This window comes from Vicugna pacos, chromosome 6, assembly GCF_048564905.1.
Source record: "Vicugna pacos chromosome 6, VicPac4, whole genome shotgun sequence".
Lineage (NCBI taxonomy): Eukaryota > Metazoa > Chordata > Mammalia > Artiodactyla > Camelidae > Vicugna > Vicugna pacos.
Window position 1 is genome coordinate 79,356,948 of NC_132992.1, and position 19,868 is coordinate 79,376,815.

Genomic DNA, 19,868 nt, shown 5'->3' on the forward strand with positions numbered 1-19,868 from the left:
TATGTAAAGAACTATTCTAGACACAATAGTAAGAAAATTATACATAGTAATATACATAATATCTGTAACACACACATTTTTACACACACATATACATGTGTACATGTATATACTAGGAATGGGGATATGAAGTACAATAGAGATTTAAAAAACAACTTTTTTTCATAAGATTAAACTAAATTGCTATCTGAGGAATGTTGATAGTTCATTGCTACCAAAAAATTGCCCTTAAATGTAATGCTAAACTTTTGGTAGAGAGAGCAAAATGAAGCATAGATGACAACCTTGGAAACCATGCTACAACTGAAACCTTTTGAGAATTCCAGTCGCACCATTTGGAATTATAAATTCGCAATGTGTTGCCTTTTACTGAATCTTTTGATTTATCATTTTCAAAGCAAGATCTCTTAGCTGTTGTCTATGAATAAAATGTGGTATTTGGAACAAATAACTGGAAAAAGAAAACATTTAGCAGAACCGTACTTTTATGTTTTTCTTTTTCTTTTTTTTTTTTTTGGATCAGTTTTTGAAAAAAAGAAAGACCTACCTTTTATGCATAAGGTCTAAAATAGACATTTCTACTCCCAGCCAGTAAAGATTTAGAAGGCTGTCTTAGCCTTAGATAACCAAAATTTTCCAAGCCACCATCTAAAATATAACAAATACATTGCCTCAGAACAGATCTATTCCACTTAATGAAAACAAAAATCTAGATGATCTATTAATTCATAAAATCTGTTTTATAATTTATCCAACCAGTTTGCTGAAAAATGTGTGGACTGTCATGCTTTAATTCTCCTTTAAAGCATATCATTTAAAGAGTGTATTAACATATTTGCCTTAGAAAGTAATCTAGGGGACTTGAAAATTTCTCCCAGGGCTCAGGATCAAGATGATGACATAGACAGCTCCTGAGTTTTCATCCTCCCACAGCTGCACTGAGTATACAACTATACACGGAGCAATTTTCTCTGAGAGAAATCCAGAAAAGAGTTGAGGGACTCCTACACCTCAGGCCAATGAGAAAAGATACACATTGAAACAACTATGAAAGGCTGAGACAGACTATATCATAAACTACACCCTTGGCACAGTATCTTATAATCAAGAGGGAATTCCCAACTCCCACATTTTCCTGGAGGAGCAAATGATTTGGACCACACACTTAGTTCCTCACATTTTAAAGCTGCCACCCAAGGGATGGACCCCAAATCACTTAGTTCTGAAAGCCAATGGGACTTGCATTAAAAAATTCCATAGTGCTACACTATAGCAAACAGAGGTAGTTGTTAATGGGCATATTAGTACTCCCCTTGGCTCAGAACAGAGGGAAGAGGCAAAAATGCCCATGATTCAGGCTTTCCACAGAAGGGTTTTGGCTGGATACGTTCCCAGCTCCTGCCTGAGGGACCAGTTTCTGATCAGTCTGAATCTACATGTTAACTGCAGTCTTCCCTTTTGGGACACTGACAAGGCTTAGCACAACCACAATTACTAGGAACCATTAAGAAAAAGATGGTAGCTTGCACAGTCACCAAGGTTGAGAAGGAGTTAGAAGCTTGGACCAAACTGATTGATGAGGTTCATCTCCATGAGACTAATCTGTCAACACTGAAAGACGTGGCTGTTTATCGTGCAGAAACTGCCACAGAGATTCAGGGAAAAAAAGAAATGGGAAAATGTTTCAAAACAAAAGAACAAGATAAATCTCCAGAAACCAATCTTAATGAAATGGGGATAAATAAGAGTTGAAAATAATGTTTATCAAAAATATTCACCAAGGTCAGTAGAGCAATGCCTGAACAGATTGAGATTTTCAACAAAAAGATAGAAAGTATAAAATAGTATCAAACAGAAATCATAGGGCTGAAAAATACAATAACTAAACTAAACAATTTACTAGAGAAGTTTAACATCAGTCTAGATCAAGTAGAAGAAAGGATCATCAAACTCAGACAGGGCAATGGAATTAATTCAGTCAGAGGAGCAAAAGGAACAAAAGAAGAATGAAAAAGAGTAAAGATAACTTAAAGGACTTATATACATCATCAAGGACTGAATATACACATTATTGGGATTCCAGACAGAGAAGACAGAGAGAAAGGGGTAGGAAGCTTATCTGAAGAAATAACAGCTGGAAACTTTCCTAGCCTGGATAAAGAAACAGATATCCATCTGTTTCAAAAAGTACCAGGTAAGATGAGTCCAAAGAGATGCATGCCAAGATACATTATAATTAAATTATCAGAAGTTAAAGACAAAGAAAGAATCTTAAAAGTAGCAAAAGAAAAGTAATACATCCAAGAGAACTACCGTAAGATTATCACTGGACTTTTCAGTAGAAATCTTGCAGGGCAGAAGGGAGTGGAAAGATATATTCAAAGTGCTGAAAGACAACACAACACAAAACAAAACAAAACAGGCCTTCTGGACCATGCTGCTGCGAACCGCTTGGAGGCGGGCAGCCTCGGCCTTGCCCTTCGCTCAGGGGCTGAGGGCCAAGGCACCCACTCAGGGACTGCGCCTGCGCGGCCATGCTCCCCAGTCTGCTGTTCCCTCAGATGCAGCCACTGCTCCAGAGGCAGAGTCAATGCTGCGACCTCTGTATATGGATGTGCAAGCTACAACTCCTCTGGACCCTCGGGTGCTTGATGCCATGCTCCCTTACCTAGTCAACTACTATGGGAACCCACACTCCCGGACACATGCGTATGGCCGGGAGAGTGAGGCAGCCATGGAACGTGCTCGCCAGCAAGTAGCATCTTTGATTGGGGCTGATCCTCGTGAGATCATTTTTACTAGCGGAGCCACTGAATCTAACAACATAGCAATTAAGGGGGTGGCCAGGTTCTACAGGTCACGGAAAAAGCATTTGATCACCACACAGACGGAACACAAATGTGTCTTGGACTCCTGCCGTTCACTGGAAGCTGAGGGCTTTCAGGTCACCTACCTCCCAGAGAAGAAGAGTGGGATCACTGACCTGAAGGAACTAGAGGCTGCCATCCAGCCAGATACCAGCCTGGTCTCAGTCATGACTGTGAACAATGAGATTGGAGTGAAGCAGCCCATTGCAGAAATAGGGCGGATTTGCAGTTCCAGAAAGGTATATTTTCATACCGATGCAGCCCAGGCTGTTGGAAAAATCCCACTTGACGTCAGTGACATGAAAATTGATCTCATGAGCATCAGTGGTCACAAAATCTATGGTCCCAAAGGGGTTGGTGCCATCTACAGTCACCGCCGGCCCCGTGTGCGTGTGGAGGCCCTGCAGAGTGGAGGGGGCCAGGAGCAGGGTATGCGGTCTGGGACAGTACCCACACCTTTGGTGGTGGGGCTGGGGGCTGCGTGTGAGGTGGCACAGAAAGAGATGGAGTATGACCACAAGCGGATCTCAAAGTTAGCAGAGCGACTGACGCAGAAGATAATGAAGAGCCTTTCAGATGTGGTGATGAATGGAGACCCTGAGCACCATTACCCAGGTTGCGTCAACCTATCCTTTGCATATGTGGAAGGGGAGAGTCTGCTGATGGTACTTAAGGATGTCGCCTTATCCTCGGGGAGTGCCTGCACCTCTGCATCCCTGGAGCCCTCTTATGTCCTTTGAGCAATTGGCACTGATGAAGATTTAGCTCAATCTTCTATTAGGTTTGGTATCGGCCGTTTCACTACAGAGGAGGAAGTGGACTACACAATGGAGAAATGCATTCACCATGTGAAGCGTCTTCGAGAAATGAGCCCTCTCTGGGAAATGGTGCAGGATGGCCTTGACCTCAACAGCATCAAGTGGACCCAACACTAGAAGAGTGGGCCTCTGTCTTTGTGCTGGCCTGGCTTCTCTTGTTTCATCAACCTGTGTACAGCCAGACACTTTGTTACACGTAGTGGGTGCTCTGTGTTCAAACCAGAATTGGTATAGCCCAGTTGACTTCAGCATTGGCCTGCCTCCAAGAGGCAAACACAAGAAAACTATCTTCCTCCAGCCTCAGCTCCTTTGGTGTGGAACACTCCCCATTTCTCTCTAGGAGTCCTTCTCTGGTGTATAGTGAGTTGATGTTCTCATCCTGAAACAGGAAGGACATTTGCTACGATATTGCTGCTGGACATGTCTGTATCCTTGGTGGGGAAAGACAGAGAAACTGGAAGAAGGCTCTTTGTTCAGGGACCCTGATGCTGTATGTGGACATTTGAGTTGTTGCTTACTGCTGCTTAGAGACCAGCTCCTTCAGAAACAAGCATAATCAACTATGATTTAATCTTTTTTGTGGCTCCAAAGGCTACCTTGTCATATTGGTTATATACTGAACAGCAAGCTTGCTTGTCTCCTTTGTGTTCTCGTCCTCCTTTCTTTCTTTTGACTTAATGGAGCCAGAAATATGTATCACCTATTACTCTAGTAATTTATGTTCCTTTTTAAACATTTGTCAATTTGCAGATTAGAGAAATAAAATCACCTTCCTCTAAAAACAAAACAAAACAAAACAAAACAAAAAAACTACCAACTAAAGACACTCTGTCTGGCAAAACTGACCTTCAGTATTGAAAGAGAATTAAAGAGTTTCTCAGTAAAACAAAAGCTGACGGAGTTCATTACAACAAGACCAGCTTTACAAGAAATGTTAAAGGGAATTCTTCAAGCTGAAATTAAAAGATGCTTAACTGGTAACAGGAAAACGTAGAAAAGTAGAAAAGTCACTGGTAAAGGTAATTGTCAAATTCAGAATACTCTGATATTGTAATGGTGGTGTGTAAATCTCTTATAACTCTAGTATAAAGGTTAAAGGACAAAAAGTATTAAAAATAACCATGACTGCAATAATTTGTTAACAATATATAAAGATATAAATTGCATCATCAAAACTATAAAATGTGTGGGAGTGTAAAATATAGAGCTCTAGTACATTTTCAAAGTTGTTAGTTTAAAATAGGTTGTTGCACGTGTTAGATTATGATTTGTCATGGTAATCACAAAACACTTTTATTGTGATGCTAAGAATTCCACAAATTCACAAATATGTAGAAATTAAACATGTTCCTGAACAACCAATAGGTCAAAGAAGAAATCAAAAGAGAATTTTAAAAAATATCTTGAGACAAATGAAAGTGGATAAACAATATACCAAAATTTACAAAATACAGCAAAAGCCATTCTAAGAGCAAAGTTTATGGCAATAACCACCAACATTAAGACACAAGAAAGATCTCAAAAAAAAAAACCAAAACAAAACCCAAAACAACCCAATTTACAGCTCAAGGAACTAGAAAAAAGAACTAAGCTCAAAGTTAGTAGAAGGAAGGAATTAACAAAGATCAGAAGAGGAAATAATTGAAATAAAGACTAAAAAGACAACAGAAAAAAATCAATGAAAATAATAGCTAGTTTAAAAAGATAAAATTGACGAAACTTTAGCTAGATTAAAAAAAGAGAAGACACAAATAAGTAAAATCAGAAATAAAAGAAAAAACATTATAACTGATAACACAGAAATATTAAGGACCACGAGAAACTACTGTTAACAATTACATGGTAATAAACTAAATAACCTAGAAAAAATAAACAAAGTCCTAGAAACATACAGCCTACCAAGACTGAATCACAGGAATAGAAAACCTAAGCAGACAAATTACTAACAGGGAGATTGAATTGGTTATCATAAACCACCTAACGAAGAATAATCCAGGACCCAAAGGCTTCACTAGTGAATCTGCCTAACCTTTAAAGAAGAATTAACACCAATCATTCTCAAAATCTTCTAAAACTAGAAGAGAGGGGAACACTGACAAATTCATGAGGCTAGCATTACTATACCAAAGCCAGACAAAGACACTACAAGAAAAAGAAAAATTACAGGCCAATTCCCTGATGAACGTGAATCGAAAAATCCTCAACAAAATATTAGCAAACCAAATTCAATAGTATATTAAGACAACCATACACATACAAAACAATCATACAACAAACATACATATACATACATATTAAATTTACCCTTGCTTTATAATAAAAATTCTCAGCAAACTGGGTATAGAAGAAATATGGTTCAGCATACTAAAGACTACATATGACAAGCCCACAGCTAACACCATACTCAAAGATGGAATGCAAAAAGCTTTTTCTCTAAGACCAGGAACAAGACAAGAATGTCCACTCTCACCACTTTTATTCAACATCATACTGGAAGTACTAGCCAGGGTAATTAGTTAAGAAAAAAGCGTAGATGGCATTATATTGAAAACCCTAAAGACCCAACTCCAAAACTGCTGATAAACAAATTCAGCAAAGTTGCAAGACACAAAATAAACATATAAAAATCTGTGATATTTCTATGTACTAACAACAAACAATCCAAAAAAGAAAATTAAGACTATCCCCTTTATAATTGGAACCAAGGAAGTAAACGTTATGTACACTGAAACCTATAAAACAATGATGAAAGAAATTGGAGAAGATGCAAATAATTGGAAATATATGTTCATGAATTTAAAGAATTAACATTGTGAAAATGTCCTTACTACCTAATGTGATCTACAGATTCTCACCAATCCTTATCAAAATTTCAATTACATTTGTTACAGAAACATTAAAAAAAAACCCTAGAATTTTATGGAATTACAAAAGCTCCAAATAAACAAAACAGTTTTGAGAAAGAAGAACAAAGTTGGAGGCATTACACCTCCTGAGTTCAAACACTATTACAAAGCTATAGTAATCAAAACAGTATGGGGTTGGCATAAAAGCAAACACATAGATCAACGGAACAGAAGAGAGAGCCCAGAAATAAATCCATGCATACATGGTCAATTCATTTTCAACAAAGGGACCAGAAATATCCAGTGTAAAGGATAGTGTAATTTGTAAATGCTGATGTGAAAACTGGGTAGCCACACATAAAAGGATGAAACTGGACCCCCATTTTACACTATTCATACAAATCAACTTAAATTGAATTAAAGACTTAAACATAAAACTTGAAACTGTAAAACTAGAAAAAAACCTAGGAGGTTAAGCTCTTTAACATTGGTCTTGTCAATGATTTTTTTGGATTTGACACCAAAAGCAAAGGCAACAAAAGCAAAAATAAACACATGGGACTACATCAAACTTAAAAGTGTCTGCACAGCAAAAGAAACCATTAACAAAATGAAAAGGAAACCTATGGATAGGAGAAAATATTTGCCAGTCACACATCTGACAAAGGATTATTATCCAAATTACACAAGGAACTCATATAACTCAGTAACAGAAAAAGAAAAACCCAATTAAAATGGACAAAGGACTTGAATATATATTTTCCCAAAGAAGACATACAGGTACAAGAAAAGGTGCTGGACATCACTGATCATAGGGGAAATGCAAATCAAAGCCACAACAAGACACCACCTCACACTTTATGACATCCATTGTCAAAAAGACAAGAGATAACACATGCTGCTGAGGGAGGCGGAGAAAAGGGAAACTTGTACACTGTTGGTGGTACATGTATAAGTTTAATAATGTAAACTGGTTTGCAGCCACTATGGAAAATGGTATGGAGATTTCTCAAGAAAGTAAAACAGGAAACTATCACATGACCCTGCAATCTCTCTTCTGCGTATTTCCCCGAAAGAAATGAACCAGGATATTGAAGAGATATATGTATTCCCATGCTCATTTAAGCATTATTCATAATAGCCAACGTATGCAAACAACTTAAATGTCTGGCAGTGAATAAATGGATAAAGAAAATTTGGCATGTATATACAATGGAATATCATCTAACCTTTAAAAAGAAGGAAATCCTGCTATATGCTACAACATGAATGAAACTGGAGGACATTATGATAAGTGAAGTAAGCCAGGGAGAGAAAGACAAATATTTCATGGTATCACTTAGACGTAAAATCTTTTTAAAAAGTCAAACTCATAGAAAGAGAGAGTAGAATGATGTTTGCCAGGATAATGGGAAATAAGGAGGAGTTAGTAAAAAGGTACAAACTTTCAGTTATAAGGTGAATAAAGTCTGAGGGTCAAACATATAGCATGATGACTATTGTTGATAATCACGTGTTAGATACATAGCTAAAATTTGCTAAGAAAGCAGAACCTGTGTTCTCATCCACAAAATGGGTAAACAGGTTAGATGCCGGATGCATTCGTTAACTCGGTGGTGGGAACACTTTCACAAGGTATACATATGTCAAACCATCACAGTGTGTGCTTAAACCTTACCAATTATACCTCAAAGCTGAACAAAAATCTCCTAGAGCCAATCTTGAAAACGAACTTCTGATTTGCTGCTATTTTGCATCCATAGGGAAAATGCATATGCAAAAATTCATATTAATCATTTAAACAAGGCTGAACACGACCGGCATTTTGTCTTCTGATCACTTCACTGGGGTCATGATTTTTGACATGTCGTTTTTTGTATAATCTCCTTTACGTGAGGTTTGGTGGTACTAATTTTATTTTTTGTTTTATTCTGCATCATCAGGGAGGAAATGGCATATGGTATTGACACTGATTTCATGAAGAACTTGGAAGAATTTTATAGGTTTATCCGCGGTACCATTTGATAAATCCAAAAATCTAATCCCTGCATCCGCCACTTACAATGGCCCTGGAGTTAGTCTGATCACATAATAAGTTCAAATAACACTTCCATCCCTTATCAAAACAACCCCGTTGGAAAAGCAAATTTGAAACAGCCTCAATGTTTGGTGTCTTTCAAAAGATGCCCCCAAAAGTGAATGGAGGCCTCAGTTTGTCCAAATTATTTTTCCACCAAAATGTGACATGATCATCAATGCATGAAAGAGTGTCTTTTTGCCCACGATTCCCACACATGCTGCACTCTAAGGAGGAAGATAAAAGGACTTGGGTGGGAAGTCCCGGGTCTGTTAGTTCCCTCACTTTGAAAAGCCTCAAATCAAGAAAATGACATGTAGCTTCTTTTACAGTGGGATCAAAAGAAACCTCCAGACAGCTGTGTTTTGGGGCACATGTATTTTTTTAAACAAGTTTGTAGTTTGAATTTTCAGTCTCAAAGACCAGATGTTAGTGATAATAGAAACTCCCACATGGACTTAAGAGGAAGAAGGAAGAAAGAGAAAGGAGGTGCTTTACCAATTGAAAGCACGTTTATTTATTTTTTTAATCATAAACCATAACCGTAAAACATCCCACAACAAATAGTCATTTAAAAACATTAAGATCCACCAAGCTCTTCGTTCCTGAAAACCCAGTCAAAGCCACAGGTAAAAATGGTAAGACGTTACCAAAATTTAAGCAGGTGAGCAGAATGGTCGGTGAACTTGGCTTTGAGCTGCTGCATAAAATATGACACACAAACTTCATGTGTGCATTTATGTATTTGGGTTTTTTTTCTTTTTCTTCTTTCTTTAACTAAGAAAGAGGGAAACAGATCTGTAAAGGTAAGTAGGGATCTTTCCAGATTTAAAGAGTGGCATGAAAGAAACTGGAAAAAGAAAGAAAGGGGAAAAAAGCACATATTTAAAGCAGTGGAGTTGCAATGAAGAGACAAGATGTGTGGAAAATCAAATGGATGCAGAGTTTGGAAGGTAGGAGTTCTGACCCCAGAAGGGACCAAGAGTGCCCCAGAAGGGACCAAGAGTAAGAATTGCAAAAGCTTTGATGTGTATCCATGGATAATTTTAAAGTGGAAACAAAAGAATATCTGTTTCCTAAAACCCTAACAGTATTTTTATTCTCTCTCTTAAAAATACTCAATGCATCTTCACTTAATTGGATCAGCAGTACAACTCAAAGATGGAGAGGAAGAGTTGTAAAGGGCATTCCTACAGATACGGTGATTTTGATTAACAGCAACTTCTTAGATCTTCACTTTGCCTTTCACAGTTTTTTTCCCCCTTGTATACATATAAAAACATCTGTGAAAATATACCCTTTGGCAGACTCAAAAATTGCCATTAAAATATTTCCAAAAAATTATAATATTTCCCTTGAAGGCCTGCACACTGGATAACTCTTCACCCAAAATGACGCTATTGTTTCACTTAGAAGCTAAAGGACATTACTCTTCAAGGAGTGCAAGACAACATACTTGGTTTCAAATACCTCCAGTATCATTCAAATGACTTTGTTCCCTAAACTGACTGAGGTAAATCTCTGAGTTTCCTTTTGGGTGTTTCTTAATTTGCTGGAATGTTACCTTATATGCCAATCAAGGTTTTTGCAGTGTAAATTAAAAAGAAAAAATATCTGAGAATATGCCTTGGAAGAAGAAACCATTGTTATGTGGGACACTTTACAATTAAAAGAGGAAAGATCACTAATATTGACAATACCTTCTATAATAGATAGACAGACAAACTGATGGATGGAAGGACAATTAGATAGATAGATAGATAGATAGAGATATAGATATATGCCATTTTATCCCCATATGTCAGATAGTATTTTGATGGGGAAACTGGGATTAGGGAGACTCAAGTCACTTGCCCAGGTCACACGGCTAGAAAGCAACCAGCTATTTGTCCCTAAGGTCTACTGTCTTTCCTTAACAACATATGAGTCAAATACCCACATTGATTATTTCTTATGATTGTGCGGGTCAACCAGGTGGTTCTTCTGGCCTGGGTTGGCTCAAGTGACCCATGGCTGAGTTCAGCTGGCACAGCTGGGCACACTGGGCTAGCTGGGGTAGCCGGACACTCCCTCCAGGTGGCTTCAGGCCAGCCTGAGCTTATTCACCTGATGGCAGAAGAGTTGGCATTGAGCAGTAAAAGATACAAATCCCAGGACACAGGGCTTTTCAAGGCTCTAATTGTGTCACGTTCCCTAATGTCTTAACAATGAGATAAGTATTATGGTCAAGTCCAGATAGAAGGGCAGAGAAATAGACTCTACCTTTTGATGGGAAAAGTGGCAAATGGATGAAGATATAGGAATGGAAGATTTTAAGGTCATCTTTTGAAATTTATCAGACCATGGCATCTGTAATACCACAGAACCACTCTTGTTACTTGTATGTATAGGTAGATGTTGTACCTGTTTACATGGGATGTTGTATATTATGTTTGCTAATGTATTTCGTACGTGTTTTACTCTGGGGGCTTAGGAGACAATGAAAGGAAATAGGAAACCTGTTTCTACCATCTTGTCTTGACTTGTACAAAAGACCAAAAGCCATTAGGAAGCTTGCTCTGAAGTCGCATGCTTGGTACTTGCTTTGTCCCTGCAAATGTGTGTGTGCATTTTCCCCCCCTTCCTTGCCCTGTCCCCCAGGAGAACTGGCACACACGCTGTTTTAATTTTGAGTTATCACTAACATTTAAAAATATGGATGGTGCATGTAAAAATCTGGATTTCTGGCTTTATTTGAAATAGTGAAAGAGCTGGCAACACTCTTGAGCTCATATGGCCACGGGACCACAGTTCACTAAAGATAACAGTTCTTTCAGCGGAGTAGGGGCTCAGGTTTATCACCCTCTGCAAACACTTTCTTGTATTTCTCTCCTCATGCTGAGGCTGGAGGTTTTAGAAAGAGAGGGCACAAAAGAATGACTGGAGATTGTTTTCAAATGCTAGATTTCTAGCCTTAATTATCCCTATTATAATTATCTTCAACCAAAAGTCCCTTACCCCTGACTTAAGAACTATTAGTCTATGGTTAGTAATTAACATCATTAACATCTCTTGAACTTGGCATCATCAATTAATTAAAGGTAAGGTTTTGTTCTCTTGGGAATTTAGTAAATTGCATATAATAACACTTGTGTGTATCTGCCAATGGAGTGAAAAAAAATTCTCTTCACAGAGAAGCAGGAGATGAGAGCTTCAAATAAGTTCTGCCTCTAACTGTCAAATCTGAGCAAGTCACTTAACACCAAACTATTTCCTCACCAGTTAAAAAGGAATAATAAAAGAGACTACATAACCTTCCAGGGATGCCTTTGGTCTTAAAACAAAATAAGACAGATGGAATGCACATATTTTGGTGGGGAAGGGGAGGGGAGCTGGGAATCTTAAAAGTGTGCCTCGGATTCTGCTAGGTTTAGTCATGCTATTTGGATTTAAGAGCAGAATCAACACTAAGGAGCTTTACCAGTATCTTGGCTTGTGGAGCCCATACTAAGCAAAACACTCAGGCTTCTCTGATTGCACCTAGACTCGGGTGCACAGATCTTGCCAGACAAGATCAAAAAGATTTTTTTTTCACTTTTTTAGGCATAGTGCCATATACTTGGCCAGACAATTCCCCACCTCATCTTCTCCCCCCCACCCCACCCCTTTTTAGCTCTCTGTTTACTGTTTTGTTATTACAGAAAGATGGCAACATTCTAAGCCTAATGGATATGAGCTCATCCTGCAAACCCATCTCAAGGGGAAAATGCATGCATATGAACATTTAACAGGTATTTTTGAGCAATGTGTTCCTTCCGTCTGAAGCCAGAGTTTTTAAAATAAGACAATGCTTTGAGTCCTAGAACTTGAGTAACTTTACATGATGGTACCGTGGGTTCTTTGGTCCTTTAGAGCATTAAGCGTTTAAAAGGAGGTCAGATGTCAAACTTGAGAAAGTAAGCATTTACCGTCTAGAGATAATTTTTAACCTGTTGTTGCTTTCATCAGGCTGTAGTGGATTAAAGTTGGCCCCAAATTCTTTGCTACTTATTCTTCTTAAAGGTGAGGCCAATTCCTCTTCCTCTTGAATTTGGGCTAATACGATGATTAGCTTTGACTAACAGAATAGGGTTTTGATGTACGGAAGTGAAGCCATGTTAACTCATGAGTCCAGGCCTGAAGCGATCTGACGTGTCTACTCTCATCCCTCCTGAGATGTTCCTCCTGGAAACTCAGTTACGATGCTCACTCACAATGCTGTGAAGATGCCTAAGCAGCCACACAGAGAGGATCATGGGAGGACAACCGAGGCTCAGCCTAAACTCGCAGCCGGTCACCAGCGCTGTCTGCCAGGTGTGTGAATGAGGCCAAACTGGACATCCCCGCCGTCCTGGTGCCCCAGCTGATATCACGTGAAGCAGGTGCTCTGCCGAGTTGGACTCTTCCCACATTTCTGCCCCCAGCATCCTGAACAAATAAAATCATTGTTGTTTTAGGCCACTCAGTTTCAGAGTAGTTTGTTACACAGCAATGGAAAACCGAAACGCTCCTCAAAGCGTTTTATTGGGGCTGTTGGGAAATTGGTTACAAGTGGCTTACTTTTATTTCCATAAACGTGTCAGCGATTAAGTTTTATGTTTCTGCCTGAAGGATGACCACACATGGATGAGCCCGACATACTCTGCATTAAACTTAAGAATCTGACAGAGCTGATCCGAGGAACTCTTGAATTTTAGAGGATATTTGCTTTCATTTACTCCATCTTTGAAAAGGCATGCTTTTGTTCTCATGTGAACTAGTTCGTTTTGAGGCAAGGGTGTGTGGAGGAGGGGCCAGCTCACTCATTTCCAAAGAGTCACTCATTTGCAATGGTCCTCTCGGGGTCCATCTACAGTAGCAATGCTAGGACAAGCAAATCAGAGGAGCAGTTAATGAAACAAAGAGCCTTATTAGTTATCTCCTGTCTGAAACGTGTTCAGTCCACGCGAAGGAATTCAAAGCCCAGCAAAGGTGGGCAGCAGCTCTGTGAACTCACGTGTTCTTTATTTGCAGCCAGTAAATGACTCACATCATTATCTTTTCTTTTATATGAACATTTCAATTGAGAATAAAACACACAGGGGGTGCAGGCAGACCTTCAGGATGTAACTTTTTTTTTTTTCCCCTAAAACATAGTATTTCCAGCCTACATCATGGCATCTGCGTTCACCAACTCAAAGCATAACTTGGCAGGGAACACAAACACATTCACTGAAGCAGACGAAGCCACAAGCAGGAACAGGCTGATTTCAAAGCAGGGTTTTCAGTTAATGGGTGTCTTTGGCGCAATGTTGACATCTACGTCCTAGCGGAAACTGTGGCTTTGAAATTACTTAGCTCCCCTACTGGTGTAAACGATTTTACTCTGCAAAACCGTCAGAGTGACAGTGGCTTCAGGTATGAACTAAGCCCTGTGAACAGTGAAAAGTAGCATCATTTTATTAACCAGAAGGCTGCGGCGCAGACACTTGACAAAATGAGTTGGTGCTCACAGCCAGAGCCAGCTCGGGATGCTTGTAACAATTCAGATTCTTCTAGTCTGTCTATTAAATCTCAAAAAGTGCTCTCCAATCAATCATTTCCCACTCAACGTCGTACAGTCACTGGTTGATGACTGTAAATAACTTTCTTATTATTTCTTCCTTCTACCAAGTGAAAAGCATTTTAACCTCTCCAGCCTGGGGGCTGAAATTCTCTTAACTTTCATCATCAACAAGACTGAAGTTGAAATCAAGGGTATAATTAGTCTTGAGTAATGCTTTCATTATAAAGTAAATTATGACATCCAACGAGAGAAAGAAAAGCTCAGCCTAGTTTTTACTCTTTTATGTTTTTAATTTGTTAATAAAGAATTGAATAAAAAAATCATATTCAGATCCACCACAGCACTTAATTGCATAGCTTAGGAATGCTTACATTTGAGAATTTATAAACCACATAACTTTTCTGAGCATCTGCTATGCACCAATTGTCTTACGTGCTCCCCTATTCATTCCTACTCAGAACTCTCTTACTTAGAAATTGTATTTGTCTTTTCTTACAGTTGAAGAAACTGAAGCTTAGCAAGTTCAAGCAGCTTGGTGGAATTACTGTCAGTAAAGGACAGAGTTGGGATTTGAACCCAGACCTCACTGAGTCCAGTCTCATGGACCTAAACCTTATATTTGCTCTCTTCCCATTGCTGGCACTGACTGTAAACCACTCACTTCTCCAAGTTCAGTTAGTAAGGGAGAGCATCGCTATTTTCCACCTAAGTTAAAAATTAAAAAGATCACCAATTGCTTAGGAAAACTTTAAGGTATCTGGTCACGAGTGATTCTAGAGGGAAATCCTAAATTCACCAAGAGTGAGACACTGAGTAATTTGGAGACATCAGACTTTGGAAGTTCAGTCTCAATGACTATTGCAGCCACAGAGTGACTATAGGGGAACACAGATGTATTTTCTTGTCTTTTCACGATTTCACGTGGAAATGCCATGTGAGGGCTGACGCCTGCTGCCGGCATTCCCACAGACACTGACTCCAGGTCCCATTGCGACGCTGCAGGCGAGACATCACTCTAACAAGCAGCCACGTGGCGCCGTGGAGATGCCGGCCTCCCAATCCCCAAGGCTAAGAGCCACTTCTGTGTTTGACATCATCATTATTTAGGCTTGGATATTGTCAGAATGATGGAATTAATCTGGGGAAAATTCAGCTGGGCACACCAGGAATCCTAGCATCTTTAGGCACTTCAAAGGAAGCAAATAGAGCGGTTTTGTGAAACCTGACCCACCTGGTGATTTGTGCATGTGTGTGTGTGTGTGCACGTGTGTGTGTGTGTGTGTCTCAAGTGGAACACTTGTCCTTATTTGCCCTTTTAATTGCGTCTCATCAGCAGTATGAGCTGTTGTTCACCAGCCTCTTCTTATTGTCACTGCCTGGAAGTAGAGCATCCAGCTGGCAGTTTCTAGCACTTGCTGTTTATAACCAGAGTTACATTTGCTCTTTGATGAGAGACAAAAAGAAAAAAAAAAAGAATGATATGAGGGAAACTAGTAACTGCAAAGAAGGGCTATTCATTTTGGTGAGAGAATATAGCCCAGTCCTTAATGAGCAGTCAAGGTTGAGGGTCCTAGAACCTTTGTTAAGAGTGTATAATAGGATGTTTATTCTCCTATGCTGCACATCGACATGATTTTACTGTATTCTCATTCCTTAGCCTTAATCTCAAGATTAAGAGGGCCTGGCTTGCCTCTGTATTATCTAACTCCATCACCCAACCACTGAATTTGTCTCCATCGGCACCCCCATCCTCACCCCGAAGCGCACACGTGAAACAGTATCAGTGAGCATCAGTGAGCAGTGACTTTACCTGGGGCAGTCTGCAGCTGCAGGGCTTGCTAGGGTACCTTCCCCGCTGCTACAGTTCCTTTGCTTTAGGTGAAATTCAGTTCTACGATCATCGAGATATACTTTTGCTCAGTGCTTGAGGTGTGGGTTTAAGTACTCAAAATCCAAAATGTCAACCAACAGATTAATAACTCATGAAATGAAGGGGAAAAAAAATAAACTTGGCACAAAATAGGAATTCCAAAAATACATGTACAGAATGGATGGCTTTGTCAATGAACAAATAGGAAACTGTCCTCATTCTTCTCTGATACAGGGAAAGGATCAATTCAAAAAGGAAAAAATGGATACTTTTGCAAACTAGTTCTGGAAGAACAGAGAGCCAGCTGGATAGGGGTGGGGGGTAGGGGGTGGTCTAGGAGATGAGCATAATGGGGATACCTAGGGCGCCTTGTGATTAGACCGATCTGACTCAGTATTCCAGCGAGTGTAGACTATCTCTAATAATGGTACTTGAATAGATAAATCAACTAGGTGTTTGTGAAACAATAAGCAAAACTTTTCTGTTTAAATGGGTTTTTCCAACTTTAAAAGTTCGTACAGAAGTAAGTGGCCCGGTGCCGTAATACTTAAAAAAGCTGCCACCTTGCCGTGGGTTGTCAACCATTTGTTTCTATAGAGTTTTACTAATTTCGATGAGCTCATGTATTTTTTTTTCTCAGATGACTCTCAAGTAACACAGTGATATAAGCTGTACAAACACGTATATCCTGTAATACAGATGAGGAAACCAGGGGTCAAGAACTTTGGAAATAATAGGTTGTATCTGGTTTCAGTAACAGGGAAAATATGAGTTGTATTCTACTCTTGGTTAATAGGATACCAGGTGATGGGAAGTAAATTAGCCCTTTGAAGTGCCTGAGGGTACTTTAAACACAGAGATTTTTGCAACTAGATGTTGAGAGCCACAATAAAATAAAATAAATGATGACGGGTTGGATCTGAACGTCAAGGTGTTCCTTCCAAGGAGTTCATTAGTTGAGAATGAAACAAAAATACAAATGTTTGCCCCCCTTAAAATGTACGTTAGACTGTCTTCCACTTAAAACCTATAAAGTTTTCTCAACTCAATCAGAGTAAAAGTCAATGTCCTCCAGATTGGCTGCTTCTTACCCTCCTGACTTGCTGTTCCGTTAGTCTCTATTTATGTGAGTGCTGTTTTGTGATGGTTATTCTCATGTGTCAACTTAACAGGGCTAAGGGATGCCCAGATAGCTGATAAAGCCTATTTCTGGGTGCCGTGGTGAGATACTTCTTGATTCGATTCAGAAGACTTGAGTAAAGAAGGTCTGCTCTCACCAGTGTGGGTGGGCATCTTCCAATCTGTTGAGGACCCCAAAACAAGAAAAAAGGGAAGAAAGGGTGAATTTTCCCTTCTTTTCTCTTTTTGAGATGGAAAGTCCATCTTTTCCTGTCCTTGGACATGGAGTTCCTAGGCTTTTGAACCCTGGGACTTATACTAGTGACCCTCTGATTCTCAGGTCTTTCACACTCAGAATGAATTACTCCACCAATCTCCTGGTTCCTCAGCTTGCAGACATAGACGGTGGGACTTTCTCAGCCTCCATAACCATGTGAGCCAATTCCTATAATAAATTTCCTCTTGTATACATATCTATCTATCTATCTATCTATCTATCTATCTATCTATCTATCTATCTATCTAGATATCTATATGTACACACATATATATACCTAATTAACACAAGTGCCAAGCAGTTACATTAATTAGTTACCTAATTAATACAAGTGCCAAGCAGTTACAAATACTAACTCATTAAATTTCATAGCAACCTAATCAAGTAGGTATAATTATTATCCTCATTTTATAGATGAGGAAATTGAGGCTCAAAGCAATTAAGAAAGTTGCTTGAGGTCATACAACAAGTGACTGGTTGACAGAGGCACTGGCATTCTGTCCCCAGAATCTTCTCCCATGGACCTGACAATACTGTCTCTCCAGCAGTGAACCCCTCCAGCAACACGGGCCTTCTTGCTGCTCATCAGACATCACAGGCTGCTCCCATCTCAACTCCAGCTCCTTCTGCTTGGCAAGCCCTAGCCTTTATATACCTTGTTGGATCATTCTCTTCTTCTTCATGTCTTTGTCTCTATGATGTCTTTTTATTATTATTATTCTAGTTGAAATAGAAATTTCTATCTCTTTTTTCCTTAGTAGGTCTCCCTAACCCCCTGAAGTGCTTTATTTAAGTAATAGCTCTTATCACCTCAGACACTGTAATTATTTTAAAATTAATCTGTTCTCTGCCTGTCTCCCAGCAAATAGAATGTAGTTTCAAGTAGACAGGATCAATTCATGGTTGTATCACTGGTACCTACATTGTACATTGTAGGCATTCAGATGTTAGTTGAATGAATCAATGGACTTGTTGAAATCACTGCAGATGTCTCTCAGAAATTCTGATTCCGTAGGGCAGAGGCTGGCCATATATGCCTGAGTTGAAAAAAAAATAGAACGAAACTTGAACTCGGGTGGTTCTGAGACAAGTGATTTACAATGTTGTAAAATTTTGCATTAAGGTGAAAAAACAATATTTTGGAAAAACAACTGTCAACTCTAGTAAATTTTTTATATTTCTAATTTTGATTTTCTTATGTAGTATTTTTAATTGGCATCAGATATAAAGAATATCAATGTAATACTGAAGTTAGAACACTAGGTATAAGATTTACTAGAGAGAATATATTCCAAGTACTAGTTGTATTGAGTAAGATCTAGTTACCTCTCAAAATATCCTTGAATATCAATATAAATACACAAAATTTCTTAGTACCACCCTGTCATATAGACTAAAAGTTAACTCCATTTAGTGACTGTCTGATAAGAACTTATATTCCTATAACTTGAGTGCAACTAATGAATTTGCAGTTTAAATTTCAAGTGAGAAATCCATGTTGTTTGAAATTGTTTGTAATTATGTAAACTCACATTCAGATTTTCCCAAAACCTATGCGATAAACCTGGCTGAAAATGTAATCAAAAGAATACGCTAGCAAGGATAAGAAAAAAAATATTTGGGGAAAATGAAAAAAAAATGAATGGGATTAGAGACTGGGCAGTCTAAGGAAGAATATCAAGAATTAGGAATATTAATAGCTGAGTTTCCCTTAATATTGTCTGAACACAATTGAAGTTTACTTCATCAATATTCAGATACTTAAGACTGTATAAAATTAGGATATGACCCACCTACTAGACCGAGAATGAAGTTGCTAAATGGTCAGCAAGAGCATGGAAAAATGGTTTCAACCGTTACAGAGTTAAAACAGTTACAAACACCATTACAGTATCAGATGGGCACATATGACAATAGGGTCCTGCTCAGTTACGTATATGTACATATACATGTGTAGTGAGTGAGTGTGTGTGTACACACATACACCCACACACAGACACACAAATGAGTGAATATGTTGTCATTTCTCCATCAGTAAAATGAGACATTGGATTTACAGTGTCTGTATGTTTTCAGCTCTAAAATCTTACCCTGGCTGATTTATTACAATGTCCATTCTGTTAGTCAAGACTCTTCACATTCCTTCCGTGTATCAGTTTAGTAATAATGTTCACAATGTTGATCCGGAGGCATTTCAAGGCACTGCATTTCTTTGGAATTATCATGAAAACATAAAAGTTTTATTCAGTAGAACTTGTATGTATGTCCATGGTAATGAATGATCTTTGTTTAAGGATATGGAATCATTTAATAGCTAAAATATGCAACTTTATAGCTATAATGGATAAAAGACAAATGTCTATAGTAGTTATCACTTACCTCAAAAGAAATCTTTAGGAGAGGGGACTAGGAAGACTGTGTTGGCTTTGAG

General features: G+C 38.7%; 1 pseudogene; it reads left to right on the forward strand.

Annotated features, from left to right (window-relative positions):
- Nucleotides 1–2,434: 2,434 nt before the first annotated feature.
- Nucleotides 2,435–3,976, forward strand: LOC102544066 (cysteine desulfurase pseudogene; annotated as a pseudogene).
- The last annotated feature ends 15,892 nt before the right edge of the window (nucleotides 3,977–19,868 follow it).